This window comes from Artemia franciscana, chromosome 13, assembly GCF_032884065.1.
Source record: "Artemia franciscana chromosome 13, ASM3288406v1, whole genome shotgun sequence".
NCBI classification, from domain to species: Eukaryota; Metazoa; Arthropoda; class Branchiopoda; order Anostraca; family Artemiidae; genus Artemia; species Artemia franciscana.
The window spans coordinates 31,584,341-31,597,393 of NC_088875.1; the positions used below are offsets into that span (position 1 = coordinate 31,584,341).

At 33.8% G+C, this 13,053-nt stretch overlaps 1 long non-coding RNA gene across 1 annotated transcript; it reads left to right on the forward strand.

Moving 5' to 3' along the window:
- Nucleotides 1-12,813, forward strand: LOC136035103 (uncharacterized). Its single transcript, XR_010619334.1, has 4 exons — nt 1-133; nt 5,727-5,918; nt 8,595-8,940; nt 12,671-12,813. It is a non-coding gene; the product is annotated as an uncharacterized LOC136035103 (long non-coding RNA).
- The last annotated feature ends 240 nt before the right edge of the window (nt 12,814-13,053 follow it).

The window sequence follows — 13,053 nt, forward strand, 5'->3', positions numbered from 1 at the left end:
CTATATTATCAAAACACATTTGAAAACTTATTTATCTAGTCAATAAGCAGCTGCATATCTAGCCTCAGTTTATCTCACACGGCCTGATGTCAAGGAGATCGAGTTGTTACTTTTTATCAGTTGGTGTCAAGAGGTAGTTTCATCATTTTATTTGTATTCTTTCATAATTTAATTGCAAATAAAATTGATATATGATAGTTGTGAACTTCTTTCAATCTTTCCTTCAATTGCTTCAATCCATTTTTTCTTGTACCTGATTTTCTTATAGTTCTTCGTAAAAAGTTTAGTTTTTACTAATTTTATTTTATACTTTTATTATAGTATATCTCAAAATGAGATTTACCAACAAATCATAGCCTAGTAAAGTGTTTGCACAAGTTACAAGAGCTTCCTATTTTGCTAATAGATTATAAAGCTGCTTTTTCTGAATATTCCAACTTGATGCTCGATTCTTGGGAAAAAACTGAGGACGCTTGCCAAACTAAATGCAAAATTGTTCACCTTTTAATGAATCCTACTAATTCAAACCTTACGGCTTTAACCTCTTAAATTACCTCACTGAATAATTTTATGTTAGGATAAGAGAAAATTTTCCCCTCGCCCAAGACAAAATTCAAAGAAAGCTTCTCAATCAGACGCCAGGTATAAAAAAGAGAAAACAAACTGTACGGCATACCGTTTTTTGGAGACCAGACAAAAAAAAACAGTTTGCATCCCCCCTCCTTCTTTAAGTTTTTAAGTCTCCTCCCTAAAATAAGGAAACTTTTTCTGAAAGTTCCAGCTTGATCCTGAGCTGTGAGGCAAATCAGGGTACACTTACCAAACAGCGTAGGCTATAAACATTTTTATCTTTCGATGAAACCTGTTAAGAGAATACAGTTTCTATAATTAGATATAGTCGCTTGAAAAAAATTAAGACATATGCTCTCTTGTGAGTATGCTTCTTACTCTGAATATTTAATGTTTACTAGATTTCATCTAAAAGGTATACTAGATTATGCTCCATTTTAGTAAATATCGTCGAAAACGCACACGCAGGAAGAGCCCAAAAGTGAGACGAGTTATCCGAATACGTGTATGCATATTCTCATTTTACGGGTGTACGAAGCTAATAGGTCCTTTTTTGTTTAACATGTGCTTTCCAGTATTGATTGGCTTACCTCTAGAAGTGGCTGACGCAGTGGGTAAACAAAATACGCACACGCTCGTTCCTATTTTTTAGCTGCTTATTAACTGGCAATAGTGGACAAAATGAGACTTGAAGTAAACAGCGTTTGTAAACACTATAGATGGCAGAATTTTTTTTTTTAATTCAGGCTCACACTAAATCGAAACCTTTCATTCTTAACTTTAACTCATTTAACTCATTCTTTCATTTGACTCATTCTTATCCTAACTTTTCGTTCTTAACTCATTATCAACTAGAGTTGGAGGGGCTAGCCACACCAAAACACAATTAAAGACTCTGATGTAAAGTTTTTTTGATTGCAAGAGTGCTGCAACTGTATCAGTATTCAAATAGCCTCTTCCATAGGGGTTTGTTATGACTCGAGTTGATAATTGACATTCAGCGCTGGCTGAAGCTAGGAGTCGAGAACCCAGGGCTAGCCTGAGTTTAGCTAAAATTGCAAACATGCCTTGATTGCTGCTATGTTGCGATTTTAACGAGCTTTTTCCAAAAAGCAGGGAGAGACTGACTTCAAAAGTTGTTTGTAGTAGCAGTATTAGGAGTAGTAGTAGTAGTATATACTATATAGATATAGCAGTAGTAGTAGTAGAAGGCGTGAAGGCTATATTGTTCCTTATGCTCGATCTTCAAATCTCCTTATCTTTTTATTTTTTCAGCTTCGGTTTTACAACATCTCACAGCAACACGTTTCATTCTTTGTGGAGAGGAGAAAATGATGATCTTCCAAAGCTCCCCCCCCCCTTCCTTTTCAAAATCGTACTCATTACAAATGTCGAGATGTTATAGAAACGAAAAAATAAAATCAAACCGAAAATAAAAATCTCCATGACGTAAATAAAAATAAGGAGTTCCAATGTGTGTCTTATAGTAGATTTCTTTATGCAAAAAAGCAGAATTTTTGTAATAATTGGTTGTTCTATTCTTTAACTGTTTTTTCAGTAAAACAACGGCCAATCGTCAAAGAATCACATCAGAAGGAGAACTTCTGACGAGTGGCCCCCCAAATGTTTTTAGATTTCTGTAATTTTCTGCAATATCTATTGCTAAACAAAGAAATAAGTCTAAAGAATACAGGTCTATGACCAGTATCAAGAAAAAGAAGAAAAACAATCAAATATAATATTTCGTCTGTATTAAAGAATGTGTCTTCAGCGTTTACAGCAAAACGAGGAAAATAAACAAATAAAATCTAAAACAAAAACATAAATAGAAAAAACAAACAAGCTAATACATATACAATTTCACATATAGAATTAGCGAGTTATTCAGTGGCGTCGTTTTTTTCCGGGGGAAACCCAATAATCTAGAAAAAAAACCTATAATTCGTTAAGTAACTTTAAAACTGTTGCTCGTTTTAAGCTTGAAATCTGATCTTTACTTCAACCAAACAATTTATTTTTAATTAATTCCAGTTCGTCTTTAATATAAAAAACGCGAAAAATAGTGGTCCATTGGGCTTCTTCATTATTATTTATACCAATATACTGCCTTTGAAGTCTTATCATCAAGGAAATAGGTCATCTAACTTCTTATACAAGCTGATCGTAACATTAAGAAGAATTTTGCTCTTGTTGGCAGGTCTAGTGCTTGATATCTGAATTAGACTGTGATATGCTAATTTTGTGATTTAAGCTAGACTAAGCAATTATTTGATGCCAGGCTTAGGCCATCTCATAGGACAATACCAGAGGAATTCTGACCTACAGAGATCTAAGAGCCTGAAATCCCGAGTATTAAGTGTTATTACGTTTGTGTTGCTATTGAAACTAGTTCCAGTAGTGCCAGTCACCAAGGGGGGGGGATGGGGCCTGGATTTCCCTCTATCCCTTGATTACAAAAATTAATTTTTATTCGGTATTTTTAGGGGGAAAAAAGAAGAAAAAATTGCTCCCCTCCTTAAATTTTTATAAGCATAGAATTGAGGCGGTTGAGACGAAAATATGTGAAAGTCTGTGTCTGTTGTAGGTTTATTTAATGTGTACATTCGTCTAATTTTTAAATATCATAAGATTCGTGTTAAAATTTAATATTAGACTTAGAATTATTCGTACTAGAACTTCGAATTATCCTGTATTTTTACTTTTGCTTTATGTGGCTCGCTTATTTCAATGCTATTTATTAATGTAAGCAGTGAACACACTACCAAATCAATTAAAAAAAGTAATAAATAATATTTAAATGAATCACGAATAGTAAAAGTTTAGCACACAAATTTAATCTTACAGAGTCAAAATATGTTCAAAATTGCGTGCAACTAAATAGCACAATACACGGGGCTGTTAGAAAGGTGCTTGGTTCAACCATAAGATAGAGCATCCCGTACTGGGAAGGAAGGTTGGGGAAGTGGGGTGGAATAGGTTCTGCAACATTAGTGATGTTGGGGGGATGTTCTTAAAAAATTTGAATGCATACGAACTTTACTTTAGCCCACGCAAAAGTTTTTTAAAATTATACTACTGCCGTCTGCAACAACTTTAAACCACGCAAAAGCTTTTTAAACTATACTACTGCCACCTATATTTATTTAATGTATGTTTATTGTTTATTATGTATTGTGTAACGTTTTGAATATAACCTAGTAGAGTCTTTGATAAATGGTACTTTTCTTCAGTATCGCTCAAAAAAAATTTTCCCCTCTCCCAATAAAATTGCTGGACCTATGCCCCTGGAGCTATCTCTCTGAACCCACTAAAGCAACATATTCATACTGATCGTAAACTTCCTTTTCTATTCTAGATTTATTTCTTCTTTCTTGTTATGGTGGACCAGTTTGGCTTCAGATCCTTATATATAATAGTGTCTATATAATTGGCCCATTTTTAAATTGCGTAGATTCTCTAGACTAAAATTTTGTGTCCGTATCTTGTGGTAGTTCTGGGGATTTTAATTTACACCAAAACAGGTTCAAAGCTAGATTAAAATACATTATACATAATCATTAAATGCATAAATTAATTCAGCAAAGCGGATATTATCGCAAAAGTAAATAAAGATATCACCTCAATTTCATTAATAGATTGAAGAAAAGCTTTCTTAACTAAGCACAGGAATAAACTTACTTTATTAAATTTTCTGTTTAGATTAACAATATATTGAATACTGAATGTCAAAAGCTCCAATTGTACTCGTCTAGTGTAATACTAATTAAAAAAAGAAAGACGAAAACAAGCAAGAGCAATCGTTCAGTTGACCTGTTATATAGCAAGATGGTTAATTGAGCACTACAGCCTCATGTAAATTGCTGTGTACAAATTGGGTTAAAACAATTTCGTAAAGTTTAAGCATATTAATGGTATGATTCTTATTCACCTGTCTACCTGAGAATAGTGTCAAAGTAAGGGATGAATGAACAGAGGAGAAGATTAATATTCATAAGTTCGAAATTAAAATCTGAGACTATGATAAGCTTACTATATTTTCGTTGGATTTTACTATGTTTGAAGGGTTTTACCACCCTGTTTTGCTAGATATACCAATTGGGTTTGCTTCTTGTTAGATGTGGAAAAATTCTACTTGGGTGGCAACCGTGGTTGTGAGCATCCCAAGACCAACTGGCTGATCTGTTTTAGAGTCTGGGGCTACCTGGTCTTTTGGGTCTTTCGCTTCAGGGGGTAGTTTAGATCAGGTATTGGTTGGGCGAAACTTGCTAACACTAGCTTTCATATAGAGTACGATTCGATATATGAGAACAACTTTTCTCTGATATAATTTCTTCCCGCTTATTTTTCAAAATATATCTAAGGATCAAGACGCGACGTATATTTTGGAATTGATACCTTGCTCATTAATTTTACTGAAAAAACTTGTTCTCTTAATTTTCCTCAGTTTAGTTCCATTAGATCAGTTTACCAGGTTAAACTGGCTGCTAAATCTCACGCCAAGCCTATAAACGAACCCGCTACTAAGTGCACAACTCGTGTATTCTATGTAAAACGGTGAGCTCACTTAGATGAAACGTCAATACTTGAGTATACAAGTGAGTACACTATTGCTACTAATAGCTCATCGCAGTATCAAGGCACATGTTGCCACCTATCCCTTTCTCTATTTAGAATATGATTCTTTGCTTCCCCTCTCCTATGAAGCTCCAATTCTATGAATCTTTTTTTATATGTTCCTATCCCATTTGAGGAAGTCTTTTCTTTTTTATTCTTACCCAAACGGATTATGTAAAGGCGTTGAAAAATGCATAGATTGCTGAAAATTACCCTGAAACTTTTTCAAAAAAAAAAAAATATGGGGAAAGCTTGAGAATTTAGGTGTAAAATATATTGGTGCTTCTTTCCGAAAATGATGTTGATCCTTTCAAACTTTAGGCTGGGAGCATCTATCTTGATTACTTGTTGGAAGTTCAGAAAATATGAGCACCTTAAGTAAAACAAAAACAAGAAAAATAGAATTTCGGTGAAAAAAAAAAGATTTTTTGGACTCTCGAATTGGCCGGCTACTTCAACACTATGAACTGTGACGAATGCTTCCTGGCAGACATTACAGATCATTCTCCTGTTGTCTTTATTGTCCTTCATTTTCTTCACAGGTTCTTTTGGTTGATGAAATCCTCCCACGACTTGGTGTTCTTCGTGCACTATCTTCAGTTTTCAAGCGTGGACGAAGAGAAGACTCAATAAGTTTAAGTAACCATTATTTAGGTCCCTGTCAAGGTATAACTTAATGGCATCGACAGAAATAATGTTGAGGAAGCTTTATCTTAAGCTAGTACAGAGAATTGGTAATTTTTTTTTTTTTTGAACTTTCGTAAAAATAAAAATGAATTTTAAGAAAAAACGTCTTATAAAAAAGAGGAGACGCAAAAGTTAAGTAAATTTCACAAAATTTGAAAGTATGTGCACCATTGAATTATCATCATCACAGAGTATTTTATAATAGGGTTATTTAAGGTCTTGTTGCTGGGCTAGATGGAACCTCTTCTAGTTTTTACTGAAAAGAAATTAAATCTCATTATGATATACTCAGATAAGAATTGGTTAAGGCTAATGATTCAGCCTTAGGCTAATGAATCAAAACTGGGTTAAGAATAACTCTTGGGCTAAGAATTCAAATGTTTTTTCTTCTGTTGAACCTGCTTTGAAATGTATTATTATTATATATTTATTTTTATTAGTTGCTTCTTGTCTGTACATCGTGGTATGTCAATGGGACGGATGTTTATTTATGAGACTGGAGTGTTTAGTGCATCATTTGTTTTTTTAGCCCATCGACGTGCTAGCCACTGTGAGACCGAAATTAATTTTAATTTATTATTTTTGACTATCTACTGCCTTGATTCTACTGCCCTAAGAATGACGCATGGACGGATAATAGATAGACATATCTATTAACAAATGAACTAATATCATTTTTATACAATCCTAATAAAGGGGGGATTAATGCCAGGTTTGCTTCTCACTCAATTGGACTATCTGTATTGGCTTTTTCTACAATTAGCCATGACTTGATGCCCAAAACTATTCCATTTTAATTCTCATCATTTGTTTGTGGTTAGGGTCTCATCATTATCTGTTTGCACTATCATCATACTTATTATCTACATCTGTTTTTTATTACACATCGTTATTTCTGCATCATAATAACTGCCAATGTCAAAAATCATCATCGCGATATCAAATGTGTAAGCTAAAATCAGAACCTTACCGTTAACACCTGATGCGTGACCTTTTGGAGAATGGCCCATGTCTCGAGGTGCATTATTGCGAACCGTTGTGTATTCACTTTACTGATGAGAAGCCAGACCTTTTAGATAAAATAATCTGGTCTGATGAAGCTTGTTTCAAATTGTTGGGACCCGTGGACGTACGTAACTGTATTTACCGGAATAACTTTCCTGGTTGCACCTGAACACCCCTCAGACAGAATAGTGGTAATCAGTTATTGTAGCCAGACATAGTAGACAACTTAACTCTATACAATCGGGATTTTCTTAAATAAAAGTGTCACACTAAACTCTGTGTTTTAATGATATTTTTCGAGTGAGGCCATTTATAGTGTGTAATTAATATTTTTTTTGTAGAAATTATTAATTATTTCTGAGAAAGATATTGCTGTTCGTTTGAGCAATAAAGAGCAAACTTTGTGGGCAAACTTTATTTATAAATTTTTGTAAAATAAGGTCCAATCTCAGTATCGTTTAAGTACTGTACAGTATTTTTCTGACACTTTGCTTTTTCCTCAACATTTCCCCAGTTCGCTCGACCTTTATAGTATTACTCGAAAAAAAGAAACAAAATTGTTTTGACATTGTTATACAGTTCATTGTAACCTCAAGAAAACGGATCTTCAAAATAGTTGTTCCTTCTGTAGAATTCAGATTTTATATTTGTCTCCTCGCATAGATGGATGACATGCTAAGAAATTGGACGTACTATTGAAGTACCACTAGCCTGTATCAGTTCTTGAGCTTTGAATATCCGACCAAGATCTAGTGGGTCGCCTGACTTAATAATGTGGCATCCAAAAAATTATTAAAAGATACAGTAAAACTTACAAATACGGCTAAATGAAGTGAATCAGCGTACCTTGTCTAAAACTTAAAGAGTAACAAAACCTCCATAATATTTCAAACAGAAGGCAGAAATATGAAATTTGTTCTCTCTATGAATTTTCGTCAAAAAGAGTTCGTTTATTGTCGAATCATTAGTGTGTGAATTTCGTTTGCATCTGTATGGGGCGACTGAAGAAAAAACTATGTTGAAGAAATTCGATATAGGCTAGGCTAGAATTTTAGGTGCTGTGTTTCTCCACAGACTTGAAATTTTCTTATTGCTGGTTACTGCCATTTTGTAAATGCTGGCTAGTTTAGAGTTAAAAAGATGAATTTAAACTGTGTTCACTTAAGGTCAAAATACTCTTAAAGTCAAAAATTTATTATTAAGTCAAGATTCTTAGCAATAATTAGCGATTGAACAGAAGTTCTGATTTAATTGTTGGCTCTGAGAATTGACATTTTACTACACTTGTGGGTAGTACACATAGATCCAAAGCTAAAGCTTCGAAACGCCAGAATCCTGAAAAGTTAAGATCCCAAAACTATTGTGCGTAACGCTGCGAAAAAAATCCATCTCACTTAGTCTGATAAGATAAATTCGACTTCAGAATTTCATGAAAAATTCTAGTAGAGATTGAATTTGCTTCTCATTACTAAGAAACAAAAATAATACGAAAAGAACCAAGAACAAAAAACACACCTTTGAAACAAATAAAACAAAATGTGTCATGCATAAAATGATCAGTGTAAAGTTTTAAAAAATCTTATGTTGTTGCTTCTTGATATCCTCAGGTTTTGAAGGAGTTCTTCATCTTGTTTTGAGTATTTCTTGTTTTAAGTGTTTGAGTTTTTCAGTATTTCTTGTTTTGAGTTGTTGCTAACTCAAAAGAACTTTTCTTTTAGGCCTTGAGGCGATTGACTCACCTTGCTCCCGAATATATTACAGCCAATATTATCCCTGTTTTGATCTATCGTTCAACGGTTGTTTAATTATATCCTCGACACGAGAGTATACTTGCGTTAAGTGAGATCTTCTCTGCCTTATCAGAGATTGCAAGAACTAAAGAGGTCACGACAGCTGAATTGGTTGCTCAAGATTTAGCGCAAAGATCGACAGAAGTGACAATCACCTTATCAACTGGAGAGTTTTTAAGTGGACTTGGTAGTGACATAACAAAGCAAGCTCTGTGCTATTTGATTCGTAGGTGCTGTGAAGCTAATTTGTGTCCGACAGATGGCAATCGAATAGGTAAGTTCCCTGAATTAACCGATTGGCAATCGAATTGGCAAGCTTCTCGAATTAACAAGATGGCAATCGAATTAGTAAAGTTCCTTGAATTAACCAGATGGAAATCGAATTGTTAAGTTCCTTGAATTAACTAGACGGTTTGATAACCTGAGTCATTTCTCTACTGCGACATATCCTGTACGGCTGATACATACTATTTTATGTGATGAGATAAGTTAAGACGAAATACTATAAGGTTTGATGCAAGATTCTATGGTATTGAGTGGTGGTTAGTGCCCCCCCCCTAGTAAATTCGTAAAATTTGGCTGATTTCTCAAATTATATATGTTTCGATGCTAATTACTATTTTGACGCCTTTTCCTAATGTTATTTACCAATTTTTGCATCATTATCCTTGTTTCAGCTAATTGGGGCCGGAAAATGCAAACCAGAAATTTGACTCCTGCTAAAAAGGTATCTATGAAGAAACTTTATGCTATTTTAAACTGTTCTTGAACGATTTTTTGCATAATTCTGTTTCCTTCAGCACGCATCCTTTCACCCGCTGAGGCATATTTTTATATTTATGTGATCATTGTTATTGAAATGTCTATCTTTCAATTTTGATCCAATTGTGCGCAGACTTCAGAGGGTGAGTGGTAGGGGACGTTAGGTTACAAAAAGGACACATGGGCCAAAAGGACTTTATATTATGACTAGATCTTAGTATTTTTAATATTATTACACATATTCTTGCGTTTTACTATCATCCATTGTATATAATTGGAGCTGAAAAAGAAAATAGTTGTACCATACTTTGGAGACTCATCTTTCTTCACTAAGTCTACGCTACTGCATAATTTTAAGGAGAAAGCATGTATTTTCTTTATTTATTATTCCAAATCTATTAATTGTAGTGTAATTGTTTCTATAGATGTATGGCTGTCTGTTATTGACATAAGTTTGCAGGACAAACGTCGTGCCGTTCAGAAAGCTGCAGCAAATGCTCTCCATTCCTTTGCTTCTGTTTACTACACTAATAGTGTCCGATCACTTATTGCTACTAAGAAATGTATTTCCAACCTTCTCTAAAAAAATCAAGATTTTCGTTGCGGCTACGCACTAGCACTTTGCGAAATCCCTCTAGAAGTGATGGAGATTTCAGCTAAAAAGATCATTGAAGCTTTGACGAAGTGTACTGAAATAATGAATGACACTGAAAAATGGATCAATACTCGACAGTACTCTTTAAGAGCTCTGTCAACATTTTGCATAAGCTATTTTGAGAAAATTGAGAACTACAAGAAGGTTGCTTCTGAAGTCCTTTGATCGTTTTTGAAAGCTCTTGAGAACTATAGTCTGAGAGTAGGGGTGACATAGGAGCTGGTGTAAGAAAAACTGCTATGGATTCAATTAAGGTACGGAATATCTTTTCGATTATCGTTTTGCACTAAATTTGCTTAATAGAAGAAATGAGGGTAAGTTTACAAGGCTACAAGAACTTCTACACTTAGGAAAAGGGACCAGGAGATTTTACTGAATGATTTTCAAACCAAACTTCTTTGTTTCCATCCATATTGCGTAATTTTTTGGGAAATGGGGCTTAGGGTCATTTGGGCCGATCTCAGGGGTTTCCTCTCCCCTATATCTTCCTGAGCATATTTTTTTCCAACTCCCTGATTTGTTTTGTTTATTTATACCAAGTTAATGCTGCTGCTTACAGCGGGTAAACATGACAAACTGAAGATATTACAAGTCAAGAATGCTATTTACCTTGTGTTCTTATATAAAAAAAAACGCAATTCTAACCTAATTTTACGGCTTTCACATGCCCTTTTCAGCTGCACATAGTTACTTTTTCACCTTTTTCAGACATATCTTATCTCTACCCTGTCTTCTACTCTTAATCTTAGATTTTCGTCCTTTCTTTCTTTTTTGGTATATGTAAGAAATATCAATAATTGTCTCGATATATATCAATAATCTACATGATAAATGCCTCATGCCCATAGTCTTGTCAAACAGTTTTTTTTTGAATATTTTTAATATATACAATTTGTATCTAAATCATATGGCTTGAATTCATAATTAGTCCATAAGCATAGATACGCACAAATCAGACCCTTCGGACGGGATCTGTGTGTAATTCCTTAAGATGAGGTTGTTAATGAAGTTAAGATAGGCAGTCTTTTGAGTAAAAGTTCCTGAAACACTTTATACCCTATTTGCGATTGGGCTCTCCTATATTGCTTAAGCTTTTGCCAATTTGACTGTATGATAGATAATCAATTTAATTATTTTGTCATTGTTGTAGTGGCTAGCCAGATAATGTGGTTTTAATTTGGTAAAAGGTTCATTAGTTCATATGCATAGGTGCACAGAAATCGTACCTTCCGGTGAGGATTGGTGCGCTTTCCTTTGGAAGGGCGGGTGTACTGGAAAAGAAAATAGAGTTTTAGTCTACTGTTTTTATTTGATACCCTCTGTATCCCTTCCTTGTTTGCAGGAATGTATTGTAAAATTAAATTTGGCAGTCTTTTGAGGTAGTGGTACTGAAATATTTTGTGTCAAACAGTTCGTGAAAAGGAACTGTAAGTAAGGAGGGGCCCGGTCTACATCAAAAGAATTGGCTTTTTATGCTGATTCTGAGAATGTTTAATTACTTCAGTTTAATCTTACCCATCAAAAGCTACGACCTGAGAAAATTCATTTTATTTTAGAAAAAGGGTACCACCCTATAAAGTCAAGTGACATTAATAAGGATCATACCATCAGATTCGGCATATCAGAGAAGCCTACTGTAGAGGTTTCAAGCTCCTATCTACGAGAAATACAGGATTTGGTAATTTTTGCCAGAAGAAACCTCACGGTTGCGTCTTTATTTGTTTTTTTTTTTCAAGGGGTGATCGCACCAAACCATTGGTCCAAGAAGAATGGGACAGGGCTTGTTTGAACAAAAATCAAAAGTTTTAGTGCCCTTTTTAAGTGACCAGAAAGATTGGAAGGCAACTATCCCCCTCTATCTCCCTTTTTTCTCTAAAAAACATCCGATTAAAATTTTTAGGTAGCGAAATGGTCGTGAATTTTGTTTGTGAACTGATTCTACGGTTTTACCGTTGAGACGATGTGGGTCACATCGTGTTTTCTGGACCGCACTTTTCTCTGTGAATTTAGCCAAATTTAAGAAAATATTATATAAATGATAAATTTCGGTAATTCATAATGCTGTATGTTAGGCGTAACATATTCTACAGGAGGGTTGAACAATTAATAAATGCATCTAAAATTTTTTAGCTATTGTTCATTATTAGTTGCTTGTACAAGCAACTTTTCTAGGCTTAGAATAGGGGAGAAAACAATTTCTAAGCTACAAATTCTAATTTCAAGCAATTTCTACTACTGAGTCCAAGAGACGCAACGCATTTTGGGAAAATGAGAAAATTTAAAATGCCTGGAAAACGAAATAAATATTGCGATTGGATTTGATTTATCGATCAAAAATCTTAGTTTTACAGGGATGTACTATTATTCTTCGTTTGATAAAATTTCGTTTAACTGTTGCACGATATTAAGTCATATTTAGTAACTATTGATGGTTTAGTAACTACCTTGTATATGTTCCCTCATATATTTTTTTTGTATTTTACTTTTCGCTACTTTTCTCTTGGTCTCTTCACTTTTGACACATCTATTCTTGTGTATATTCTTTTTCCTCTGTTCACATTTTCTTGAAAGTTTGTTTTTACTCTAGGAGTTCCTTTTATTCTGTGTATCGAAAACAGCTCATATTGAAGAGGATCTCGTCGTCAAGATTTTCCAATACATTGTTCAACAAAGAATGGAGAAAACTTATAGAACTAGAAATGTTGCTGGATCTGTGTTCTGCAAGCTATTGCAAAAGTATGTAATCTATATTCTTTAAGTTCATTAACTTTTTAATAGAAACTTAACCCTACTATGCATTAGATACTATATACTTTTTAATGATACACTGTTCAATACAAATATTGGGCAGTTATATGGTTAAATATATATATATATATATATATATATATATATATATATATATATATATATATATATATATATATATATATATATATATATATATATATATATATATATATATATATA